The sequence below is a fragment of the Eschrichtius robustus genome, chromosome 16, assembly GCF_028021215.1.
Source record: "Eschrichtius robustus isolate mEscRob2 chromosome 16, mEscRob2.pri, whole genome shotgun sequence".
Classification (NCBI taxonomy): Eukaryota; Metazoa; Chordata; class Mammalia; order Artiodactyla; family Eschrichtiidae; genus Eschrichtius; species Eschrichtius robustus.
The window spans coordinates 27,001,540-27,014,119 of NC_090839.1; the positions used below are offsets into that span (position 1 = coordinate 27,001,540).

General features: G+C 45.0%; 1 protein-coding gene across 3 annotated transcripts in view; it reads right to left on the reverse strand.

Moving 5' to 3' along the window:
- Positions 1 to 3,854, reverse strand: part of KIF3B (kinesin family member 3B) — a 37,464-nt gene extending 33,610 nt beyond the window's left edge. Inside the window, exons 1-3 of one of the 3 annotated variants that reach the window (XM_068565712.1) lie at positions 3,768 to 3,854; positions 2,718 to 2,868; positions 2,441 to 2,564 (exon numbers count right to left, since the gene is read on the reverse strand). The gene's annotated coding sequence lies outside the window, so the exon portion shown is untranslated. The remainder of the gene's footprint in view (positions 1 to 2,440; positions 2,565 to 2,717; positions 2,869 to 3,767) is intronic. The other 2 variants (XM_068565714.1, XM_068565713.1) reach the window with 2 other exon arrangements.
- Positions 3,855 to 12,580: the final 8,726 nt, after the last annotated feature.

A 12,580-nucleotide genomic window follows, 5' to 3' on the forward strand; every position in this document is an offset into this window, starting at 1 on the left:
TGCCACTCCACAAGCTGGCAAAGAGCCAGACTTCGAGAAAAGCAGGGCTTCCGGATGTCCAAGGTGGAGGCTTCAAAAAGATGTACCTGGCTATCTTCCTGCAGTATAAGCAGGGATCTCCTCCCCAGAGGCTATAAGTATGATGTTTACACCTTGTGCCTCTCCTCCAAGGGTTCACCGGGAACCAGAGCTAATTCTTCCACACAGGGCACCTTACCAAAAAGTTCTCTCATCATTTTAGAGGCAGATGGCACCACCAACACCTACCTAATTGCTCAGGCCAAAAACCCAAGAGTCATCTCTGATTCCTCTAGCTCTTCCCCTCAACCACCATCCTGCTGGTTTCACCTCCATGACACATCCCCAATCCATCCTCTTGTACCATCTCCACTGTCACCACCCTAGAAAGCCACCATCACCTCTCACCCGGCCTCCTAACTACTCTCCTGGCTGCCATTCTTACACCCTTAAAATTCACTGGCCACAGGGGCCAAAGTGATTTTTTTTAAAAAACAAAAAACAGATCACATCACTCCCCTTCTTAAAGCCTTCAGTGCCTTCCCATTGCTTTTGGAATGAAGTCCCACCTCCTCACTCTAGCCCACAGGCCCTAGATGACCTGAGGCCTCACTCCCAGCCCAGCCCCGCCTTGGCCATCTCACCATTCTCCCCTCCCCCCACCCCAGCCCACCTGCTCCAGCTGCTCTGAGCCTTCTTTCAGTTCCCAGAACTTACCAAGCTTATTCCCACCTCACAGCCTTTACCTTTGCTGTTCCTTCTGCCATATTCTCAAATGTTTGGCCCCTTTCTGGCAGCAAGTCTCAGCAAAAATGTCACCCCCTCAGAGTGGCCTTCTCAGACCACCCAATCAATTGCCAGCATCCCCATGGAGAAGTCACTCTCCATGACATCACTGTTTTATTGTTTGCACAGTACTTATTTCCATCCAAGTGACCTTGTTCATTTATTGGTCTATTTTTCTGCTGCTGCCACTAGAATGGAAGCTGCATGAGAGCAAGGACCTCACCTACCTCTCTACCATCACATCCCCAGGCTAGAAGTGGGCCTGACACACACCAGGTGTTCAGCAAATGCTGAATGAATGAAACTGAGGCAATAGAGGTAAGAGCACTGAACTTGGAGTCAGAACGCCTGGAGGCCAGTGTGAAATGGGCCACCTACTAGCAGCCTGGCTTCTCTTACCTCAGGTCCCTTGACTGTAAAATGGGAATCTCAATCTGCACCTTCCCTTCCTTGCAGGGTTACCGATAGACTGAGTGAAGACACGTTTAAGCATTTTTGTAAACCATTAGGCACCATAAAGAGAGCACTGTATTATTAGCCAGCACAAAAGAAGGCGCTTTCTCAGGGATCCATAAATCAGTGGATAAAAGGGCTTAGAGAGCAAGCCAAGGCTTCTAGCCCAGGCACCCAACAGAAGCGTAAGGACACAAGAGATGTGAATCCGAAGCTTTACTCTGAGGAGGGGCAAACACAAGATATGGATTCATTTAAAGACATCAAATTCATTTCAAATGTTAGTAATATGCAAATTAAGCTCTGAGGTCCTTGAAGAATGTGGAGTTGGGGCTGATCTCCACATGCTCCACTGTGCTTGGCATAAAGGGATTTAGTAAACATTTACTGAACTGGGGGTCGGACTACCAAACCTGGCAACCTATCATCAGTTTTCATTTTTCTTTGCAACCCATTCTGGCATGGGATTACAGGTTCCTGGGGCAACCCTGTAATACTGGCATTTATATAATACTATGACAGCTACTGTTTTATGCATGCAATGACCCTGTGAGGTTGACAGACCTGGTATCGTCAGCACATGCTTTAATGTATTCATTCACCAACCATAAATAGAATATAAAGTATAATACAGGTGCTATGTTAAGCCCAAATAACAATAGTTAATGTTTACCAAACATGCCAGGCACTTTACATGTATTAGGTGCAAATAAATCCTCATAACAGCCATATATAGTGGATACTATTATTAGCTCCCTTTTACAAATGATGAAACTATAGCACAAAGAGGTAAAGTAAATTGCTCAGTGGCATGCAGCTTGGAAGTGGCAGTCAAGATTTGAACCCAGGCAGCCTGATTCCATGCTTTTAAACCACTAGCATGCAATCAGAATTGTACAATAGCACCGAAAGGGCCTACCAGCCTACTCCTCTCACTTTAAAGAGGAGGGGGCATGGGGACAGAAAAGCCCCTCTTAAACATTCCAACTTTGTTTTGAGGTCCACACTTTGGATGGTATCTATTTAAATGGAGCTTTATGTAAGATCTTGTTTCCTTGCCAGTGGAAGAAAAGCCTCTAGCCAAAGCAGTCAGAAGGAACAAAAGAAGACCCTGTGGCTTTGTAACAGCTACTGCTGAGAAATCAGAGATATCAGGGTATAGGGAAGAAAATACAGGATTTACCTGGCAATGTGTCCAGCTCCATCACTTAATAGGTATAAAATTCTTAGGCAAGTCATTCACTTTTCTTAGCCTCAGTTTCCTCATCTTCGAAATGGGGATGACATCACCACCTACCTGGCAAAGTCTATGTGAAGATTAAATGAGATAATATACCTGAAAAGTGCTTCTTAATCATATACAGTTGACCCTCAGTATTTGTAGGGGATTTCAGGAGTCCCTTTGGATACCAAAATCCACGGATGCTCAAGTCCCTTATATATAAAGGTGAAGTACATACCTTCATTGAAAAAAAATCCACATCCACACAGTTCAAACCTGCGTTGTTCAAGGGCCAACCAGACTTGTAAATAGCTATTACTGTTTCAAGCACTTCTCAAAAGACATAAAGATATGAAGACATCTTTGTCTTCTGGAAGGGTCAACAAGGCCTAAGTAGAAAATAAAACCATAACCTCAAACAACTACGAGGACTTGACCCCAGGGTTTCCCCCACCAGGACTACTTTGCAGAAGTCCACACCACCTCCCTTTCTCTGAGCAGAATGGAGAAGTAAAACTGAGGGTGGGGGGGATGTCAACAGGGGGAGGAATATCCATATGAGCTGGTGAACTACACACCTAAATCCTACCTGTCTCAAAGTCAACCCCTCCAGGAAGCCTTACCCAAACCACCCCTCATGCCTCATAATAGCTTGTTGAGCACTTACTATGTGCCAAGCTACTTGACATACCCATCTTACTGGATTCCCACAGTGGTTCATTAACGCATTTTACAGATAAAGAAAAGAAGGCTCAAGGAGATTAACTTGCCCAAGGCCACACAGTTACTAAGTGGAGATGCACAGTCTCAAATTCAGACACTCGGACTTAAAGTTGGACTCTCGGTCCTTCTCCTCCCCATTTAGGGCACTTTCAACATACACGCCTCATAATCTTAACCACTCTGAGCAGCAAGTGTTAGGACCCCATTGGGCAAACAGGTCAACTGAAGCCAAGAGGGGAAGGGACTTGTCCAAGGTCACACAGCGAGCCAGGGGCAGCGCCGAGGTTTGGACCCCAAGCTTTCGCTTCCCCGCCTCCCTCCTGAGCTGGGTCCCAGACTCTGAGCCCTCGCGGCCGGGTCTGGGGGTCGGGCCGCACCCCCGCCCGGGGGAGGAGGAGCGAGGTCGCCCGGACTGCCTGAAGATGCCCAGGAGGCAGGGCAGAAGATGCTCCCGCTCCCGGAGCAGCAAAGCCAGTCGGTGGTGCTGCCCCGGGCCTTCGGGAAGATCCCAGGCGGCGGAAGGATCTGCCCTGCCCGGCGGTCGTTCGCATCGTCGCCGACTCACCTGCAGCCCGAGCCGAAAGCTGGCGGCGGCGGCAGCGGCGGCGGGGGCGGCTGCGAACCGTGGGCTCAGCCATTCCTCGCTGCCCCGGATGGGGAGAGACCGAGGCCGCTCACTTCCTTAGCAACCCGGCTCGGCGACCTACTTCCTTAGCAACCAGTGTCAATTTCAATAACTTTATTGAGACACGAGCGGCGGACATGGAGAGCCGGGAGAGCCAGGCGGGGAGGGGCCGGGCCAGGTATTGACTCTTAGTAGGTATCCAACAGCCTTCTGTTCTTTCACCCATCTAAGGGGTTATGAGACGAGCGCGACATGGCCTGACAACCACCTGCTAGTATCTCGTCCCTCAGTTTCCCCATCTGTAAAATGGAACGCACTGGCTTAGTTGCGCTATTTGACCTTCCCTAAAGCGCTTTCACATCTCAAATTGCTATTGAGATAGCTCCCATTTAGGGCCCACTCGGTCACTCAACCAAAAATTTAGGAATCATTCCTGCCCCTTCCCTCTCTTTCACTCCCCGCCCCCGGCCCCCACATCCAATCAGTCACCATGTCCCTTAGAGTACTCCTCAAATATTTCTCCTATCCACCTTTCTTCATCTCCAGGGCCACCACATCAGGCCAGGCGGAGTCCCCCTCATCTCTAGCCTGCCTGCCATCTCTGGGCTCTGCTTCTACTCTTTTGTCCAGCCCTGACCTGCCAATCTATTTTCCACAAGGTGGCCAAAATGATCATTTTAAAACATAAAACAGATCGTGTCACTTTCTGCTTAACACCATTTAATGGACTCCCACTGCTTTTAAAGTCAAACCCAAAGCCCTTACTACTTTCTACAAAATCAATAAAACTCTGTTCCACCCCCATTAGCCTGGAAGGCCAGGTTCCATACCCGCTCCCCCCAAGAACTTGACCTGCAGTTACCCACTATGCAGAAGCTCCTGAGAGCAGGATCCCTTTATTCATAGTTACATCTGCCACGCTTGGTCCATAGTAGGTGCTCAATAAATATGTGTTGAATGAATGAGTGAATACCTGGGATGCTCTTCCCCACCCCCCAGCCCCTACTTTTGCCTAGTGTGGTAGATATTGCTACTTACTACCCCACATTTTTTTTTCTGGCTCCTGAACACACAACTAGACTACATTTCCCAGCCTTAACCTGTGGTTCAGACCAAGTTCTGAATATGTGCCATTCTCAGGCCTAGCCCATAAAAACTTCTCATATAATTGTTCATACTGTCTCTGCTTTAATGTGAAGGACTTTAAAGGACTTTGCCTTGAAGTGAAGGACTCCAAGGCCCTAGGAGATGGCTGAGTTGCAAGATGGAAGGAATCTGGATCAATGAGACACCCCTTAGAGGACAGCTGTCCAAACTGGACAAGAAAATAAACTTTTATTGGACTTTGCTATTGAGACGAGGAGGCTTTTTGTTACAGCAGTTAGCTGGCCCCAACTAAGATACCTGACTTTGAATCATCCCTTGGGTCCTCATTTACTTCCCTTCACCTGTTAACCCACCCTACTTTCCTACTCAGCATTATTCAATATAGTTAAGTCAATGAATCATGTTTACCCTATAATAACTACAAATTCTGTTTCTACTGAACCAAATAATGTGTGTTTATGTTTTATTTCTTCCACACCTTTTGGTATTTTTTGAGATTGATAATTACCTCGATTTTTTTTTCCATTTTCCTTAGTTTTCTTTGTAGCTATTCTTATTTTTTTTTCTAAATGATCAACAAATCCTTCTGTCTTGAACTTCTCTTAGAAGTTGTATTTAATGGACTGAGCTTCTAATTTTCTCATTGTTTTTCTCTTATTTTCCCTCTTTTCGGCTTTTTTGTTCTACTCTCTGGGAGATTTCCTCAACCTTAGCATCCATTTCTTCTATGGAAGGATTCTGGGCTCACCTTTCAGTCATCAGTATTCCTCTCTGCAGACATTGGTCAAAACTTCCTTCTCCTGTTAAGTCAGTTACTACTTACCCATCTGTCTCTGTCTGCCAAAAGTTTGCGGAAATCTCTGCACTGCTAATGTCTCCCTCCTGTTCTATCCACATTATGGGCTGATACATTTTTTATTTCTTACTGTCATATAAGCAGGATTCAAGGAGAAAAAAATAAATACATGTCATGTATTCCAGGCCAATCAATACACCATGTTTAACTAGATGTCTTTATTACTTTAAATTTTAAAAAACAGGTACATAAAGGGGTATAAACAGCTAGTTCAGATAAAGGGTATAGAAAACATGGCTTTTAAACATATGAAAAGATGCTCTACTCACTCATATTAAAGGAAACGAAAATTGAAATAACGTTGAAATTTTTTTCACTTATCAGGAAGAAAAAAACTTTTATAAGGCACTGTTGATGAGAGTCTGGTCTTGATTCTGTCCTTAGTAAGCTGTATAAAACTGTGTAGATTAGTATTAGTAGTGTAGATTTAGTAGAAGTGTAGGGCGATCAATTCATCCTTGTTTGCACAGAACTTTCCCTGTTTTCGAATCAGTCAGAAGTTCCATCTCCCAAGAAAACCTTAGCTGGGCAAACCAGGATGGTTGGTCACCCTAGTATGGGAGGGTAACACTTCGATATATTACCAGTATGTTTCCATTTTCCACCCAACTTAGACATTGAAACATTTATTTCTCAAGGAAGAGTTGTTTCAGGAGAAAGATAGGGAAAGGACTTTCTGAGTTCCAAAATCCTGGAGAGGGGACTCAGGACATGGAGGAAGTCTCGACAAGTCAGAGCAGGGCTTCCAAACTCCAATTCTGGAGATTTGCTAATTTGAGTGAGAAGAGATATGGTGAGAATGCAACAGCGGGGAAAGAGGCCAGTGGGGCTGGGACAAGGGGTCCTGATATGGAGAGATCATGTGAACCACAGCAGAGACCCCTTCCCCCAGAGCAAACTCCAGCCTAGAAACGATCTGATCTAATTCCAGTGAGCGCCATTGTGTCGGTTCATTATAAGCAACAGTAACCAACTCTGGCTGATGATAGCAGAAACAATTTACTAAATGAGAAGTTCAAAAATCATCAGGAAATTTCTAGAAGTGACCAGGAATGACAAGACCAGGTCACGTGAGACCACGTACTACTGAGCTAGTCTGGTGAGGACATCGGATGCCCAGTTTTCACCACAGACATCTGGCCATGAGCACTGTCTCAGCATCATTCTCACCCACCCTCCCCATGAGGATTCCCTGCAGTTCCAGCTTCTTTGTAACCCAAGCTCTGATTGGTCGAGTCTGACTCACATGTCCATCTCATACCTGCATTGGAAGCTATAAAGGCAAACACCTGGCTTTTTGGCCTCTATGGTGGGAGAAGACCCTGCCTTCATTTACAAAGTGAGAATTCCTTGAACGTAAGAAAAAGGGGTTCTGTTGTTAGGCAAGAAAAAAAATCCCATTATAACCAGACATCCATTTGCCAAGGAGCTCCATCCATCCTCCTCCTCCTCATTGTCACTCAGTGAGGACACCTCTCCTCAGCAGCAACCATGTCACCCAGTGGCCACCCAGCTGGAATGAAGCCCACTGTGTCATGAAATTTTGCTCAGTCCCCATCTGACTTATCCTGTGAGGGCATCCATTTTAATGGCCAGAAGCATCGTGAATACCCCGTGACAGAGGAGAGCACTGGATACCTGGGGGTTTGGGGCAGAAGGGGAGTGAGGAAAGGAATCTGCTGGCACCTATCATGGGTGGGACAGAGTGGAGCCAGCTTGCAGTCTCCTCCCAAACCAGGAGAAAGACAAAACGCAGCCCAGAAACCCATGGATAATTTTATTTTGATCTCACCCAGGGAAGATAACTTCCGATGGACTCCCTACAGGGTTGACAAACGGCAGATGGCTGGCTCCCCATGCAAGAGTAAAATCACCAAATTTCCTTTCTTCTCTGACATTCTAGAGCAGCGCTATCCAACAGATCTTTCCACAGTGATGGAAATATTCTATATTTGATGGTGTCCAATACAGTAGCCATCAGCCATGTAGGGCTATTGAGCACTTGAGATGTGGCTGGTACTACCAAGGAATTGAATTTTGTTTATTCAATTTGAATTCATTTAAGTTTACATGGCCACGAGTGGCTAGTGGCTACCGTATTGGACAGCACAGCTCTGGGATATGAAAAATGACAAGCATGACTGTGGGGCCCAGATGATTTTGGGTTTGCATCCCAGCTCCGCCCCTCACCAGATAGCTGAGTGACCCAGTGCAAGTCACATTATCTCTCTGGGACTCAGTTTCCTCATCTGCGAAATGGGGCTATTAATGCTACTGCTCAGGTTTATTGTGAGGATTAATGGAGATATAGAGTGGGACAGTGCTTGGCACTTAGTAGGTGCTCCAAAAATGGTGAATCTCTTTCCCTCTTTTATTGGGTGAGGACCATGGTGTCCTCCAGGAAAACAATAGTTGCAGTGTAAAGAGTCCTACTGTTTAGGAGAGTTTGGGCTTGGAAATTTAATACCTATTGGGGAAGAGGCTTGGAAAGGGGTCGTGTAAAAAGACAGCAAAGGTAAGTGAAATGAGTCAGACAGAAAAAGACAAATACCATATAACCTCACTTATATGTGGATTCTAAAACAAACAAACAAACAGCAAAACAAAACAAGAACCAAGCTCTGGATATAGAGCAAGGATTGGTGGCTGCCTGAGGCAGGGGGTGGGGAGGTGGATGAAATGGGTGAAGGGAGTTAAATGGTACAAATTTCGAATTATAAAATGAATAAGTCATGGTGATGTAATGTAGAGCATGGCGACTATAGTTACTAATTCTGTGTTGCATATTGGAAAGTGGCTAGGAGAGTGGATCTTGAAAGTACTCATGACAAGATAAAAAATTTTGTAACTATACATGGTGACAGATGTTAACTGGACTTATTGTGGTGATCATTTTGTAATATATATAAATATAGAATCATTACATTGCACATCTGAAATTCATATAATGTTATGTTAAGTATATCTCAGTGGAAAAAAAAAAAGAGAGACTGCAAAGTGAATGATTTATTACAATGCAAGGAGGTGGCATCCCAGAGCCCGTTTCAGGAAGAAACGAGATGCTGGGTTTGGACTGAGGCCAAGCATCTGAGACACACTTGATGGTCCTCGCTTGGCTGAGTGCCCAGGTTCAGTATGGATGAGATGCTGGGATCTGAGAGAGGCTCTAAGGGCCAAGAACCAAGCTAGTGCCTTCTAAATTCACATCTTGATGTTTTCTGAAGAAAGCCAGACAGACGTTGGCTGCTAATTGCTTCCTCCTCAGGCACTTAACTGGCTGGACAACCTCAGTGAACCTAGTTCAGTTTTCTGGATCTCATTTCCCTACTTGCCTCCTGCAGGGTTGCTGTGAGAATTCCCCCAGAGAATGGGTGGGAAACTGCTTTCCCAACTGTAAAGCACCGTAAATGGTGGGGGATGAAGAAACAACAATGATGATTAAAATCTCAGAGCCAGAAGGAGGTCGTAGAAGCCTGATGACAGAACCAGTACTAGAATCGACGTCCCAGGATGGGGTTTTGTCTTGTATCTGTCCTCTGTGTTTAGCACAGTGGCTGGCACATGGCAGCACACAACACATGTATTTAAAAACATATATTATCACCATTCACCTTTCAAATTGGCAGATTTTTAAAGCATAATACTCAGTGTTGGCAAGAAAGGAGAGAAGAGCACTTTCATCCCACTGCTGATGGGATGAAATTGGCACAAACTGTAAGGAAAATTAACATGATGACTAAGAGCCATGTGAGTCAGCCCATACCACTTCTAGGAATCAATTCCGAGAAAATAATGAGAGATGCTCCTAAAGATGTTCATCCCAGCTTCACTTACAACAGGGGACTATTATATCCAACATTAGGGGAATGGATAGATAAACTAAGATATGTCAATAAGAGGGAATATTATGTTGCCATTGAAAATGTTTTTTGAAGAGCATCGAATGATATGTGGGAATGCTCCAGAAAATATAATGAGGGGAAAAGTAGAATATCTATATACATTAGGAAAACTTTTAATGCTCCATGGTGGTCATCAAGAAACAGTCTCTTAGGCAATCAACAGAACGAAAAAGAAAACTTACAGAAAATATTTGCAAGTCATATATCTGATAAGGGGTTAATGTCCAGAACATATAAAGAACTCCTACAACTCAACAATAAAAGACAAATAACCCAATTAAAAATTGGGCAGGGACTTCCCTGGTGGCACAGTGGTTAAGAATCCGCCTGCCAATGCAGGGTACACAGGTTCAATCCCTGGTCTGGGAAGATCCCATTGCCACAGAGCAACTAAGCCCATGCGCTCTACTACTGAGCCTTAACTCTGGAGCCCATGTGCCGCAACTACTGAGCCCACGTGCTGCAACTACTGAAGTCCATGTGCCTAGAGCCTGTGCTCTGCAACAAGAGAAGCCACTGCAATGAGAAGCCCGCACACCAAAATGAAGAGTAGCCCCTGCTCACCACACCTAGAGAAAGCCTGCACGCAGCAATGAAGACCCAACATAGTAAAAAATAAATAATAATAAAAAAATAATAATATATATATTTTTAAAATCGGGCAAAGGACTTGAATAGACATTTCCTCAAAGGAGGTATACGAATGACCAACAGACACATGAAAAGATGCTCAGTGTCATTAATCATTAGTGAAATGCAAATCAAGACCACAAATCAAAGAATATAACAAGTGTTGGTCAAGATGTGGAGAAATTAGAATCCTTATGCATTGTTGGTGGAAATGTAAAATTGTGCAGCCTTTCTGGAAAACAGTATTGGGTTCCTCAAAAAATTAAAAATAGAATTAACATATGATCCAGCAATTTCACTTTTGGATACTTACCCAAAAGAACTGAAAGCAGGGTCACAAAGAGGTATTTGTACACCCACGTACATAGCAGCATTATTCATGATAGCCAAAAGGTGGAAGCACCCCAGGTGTCCATGGATGGATGAATGGATAAACAAAATACAGTATAAACATACAATAGAGGGGCTTCCCTGGTGGCGCAGTGGTTGGGAGTCCGCCTGCCAATGCAGGGGACACATGTGTGAGCCCTGGTCCAGGAAGATCCCACATGCCACGGAGCGACTAAGCCCGTCCGCCACAACTACTGAGCCCACGTGCCACAACCACTGATGCCCACGCCTAGAGCCCGTGCTCCGCAACAAGAGAAGCCACCACAATGAGAAGCCCACGTAATGCAAGGAAGAGTAGCCCCCACTCACCACAACTAGAGAAAGCCCACGCGTGGCAACAAAGACCCAACGCAGCCAAAAATAGTAAATAAATAAATAAATAAATAACATATAATATAATAATATTATTTAGCCTTAAAAAGGAAGGAAATTCTGATACATGCTACAACACGGATGAACCTTGAGAACATTATGCTAAGTGAAGTAAGCCAGTGCAAAAAGATAAGTACTGTATGATTCCACTTACATAAAGTAGTCAAAAATCATAGAATGGTGGTTGTCAGGGGCTGGTGAGAGGGGAGAATGGGGAGTTGTTTGATGGGCACAGAGTTTCAGTTTCGCAAGATGAAGTGTTCTGTAGACTGGCTGCACAATAACATGAATGTACTTAACACTACTGAACTGTATACTTAAAAGGGTTAAGATGGTAAATTTTATGTTATGTATATTTTAACCACAATTTTTTAAAAAAAGAAAAAAAAAAGTGGCCTTTGGCTCTTTTCATCCTTCTCCACCCTCCCACACAAGTTGTTTTCTTGTCCTTGCACTTGTCACCTTGTTGCAAGATGGCTGCTCCAGGCATCACACGCTTACGCCAGCATCTTGCGTGAGAAGAAGCAGGGGCAGAGGCTTCATCCCAATGAAGCTCTGTCTTTCCATCCAGGCGGGGTGAGGCAGCAAACTCACCACCCATGTTTCCTGGCCAGAAGTGGGCCACGCGCACACTTCCAGCTGTGTCCAATAAAACCTTCTGCAGTGATGGAAATGTTCTATGTCTGTGCTGTCCAATACTGTAGCCACAGTCACGTGTGGCTTTTGAGGACTTGAAACGTGGCTAGTGCAGCTGAGGAACTACGTGCTAGATTTTATTTTAAAAATTTAATAAATTAATAAATTAATTTGAATTTTAAAAGCCACATGCGGGCAATTGTAACCAAATTAGACAGTGCAGCAATACAAGCTAGAAGGGGGATAAGATGAGCATGAGTGGCCCAGATCAGTCATGATTCCTCTCCCTGGACAGGCTGAACCTTCTCTGAGATTAAGGCAACTCCATCACTACCTACAAACAAAACTGGGGCTTCCCTGGTGGCGCAGTGGTTGGGAGTTCGCCTGCCAATGCAGGGGACGTGGGTTCGAGTCCTGGTCCGGGAAGATCCCACATGCCGCGGAACAGCTGAGTCGCTGCACCACAGCTGCTGAGCCTGTGCTCTGGAGCCTGCGCTCTGGAGCCGGAGCTCCGCAACAGGGGAGGCCACCGCAATGAGAGGCCCATGCACCGCAGCAGGGAGTGGCCCCTGCTCGCCTCAACTAGAGAAAGCCCGGGTGCAGCAGCGGAGACCCAGTGCAGCCAAAAATAAAATAAATAAATAAATTAAAAAAAAAACCAACACCCAGAGCCTTTAAAAACAAAACAAAACAAAACTGAAGTTCTGTGAACAAGGGAGAAGGGTGTGTGTATTGAGTAGAAGACCAACAGTATCTGCTACAGGTATGCTACTCTATCTGATCACACATTTGGTTTAGAAATACATGTGTGTGTGTGTGTGTGTGTAGGCATAGAAAAAGCTGGAGGGATACCCATCAAA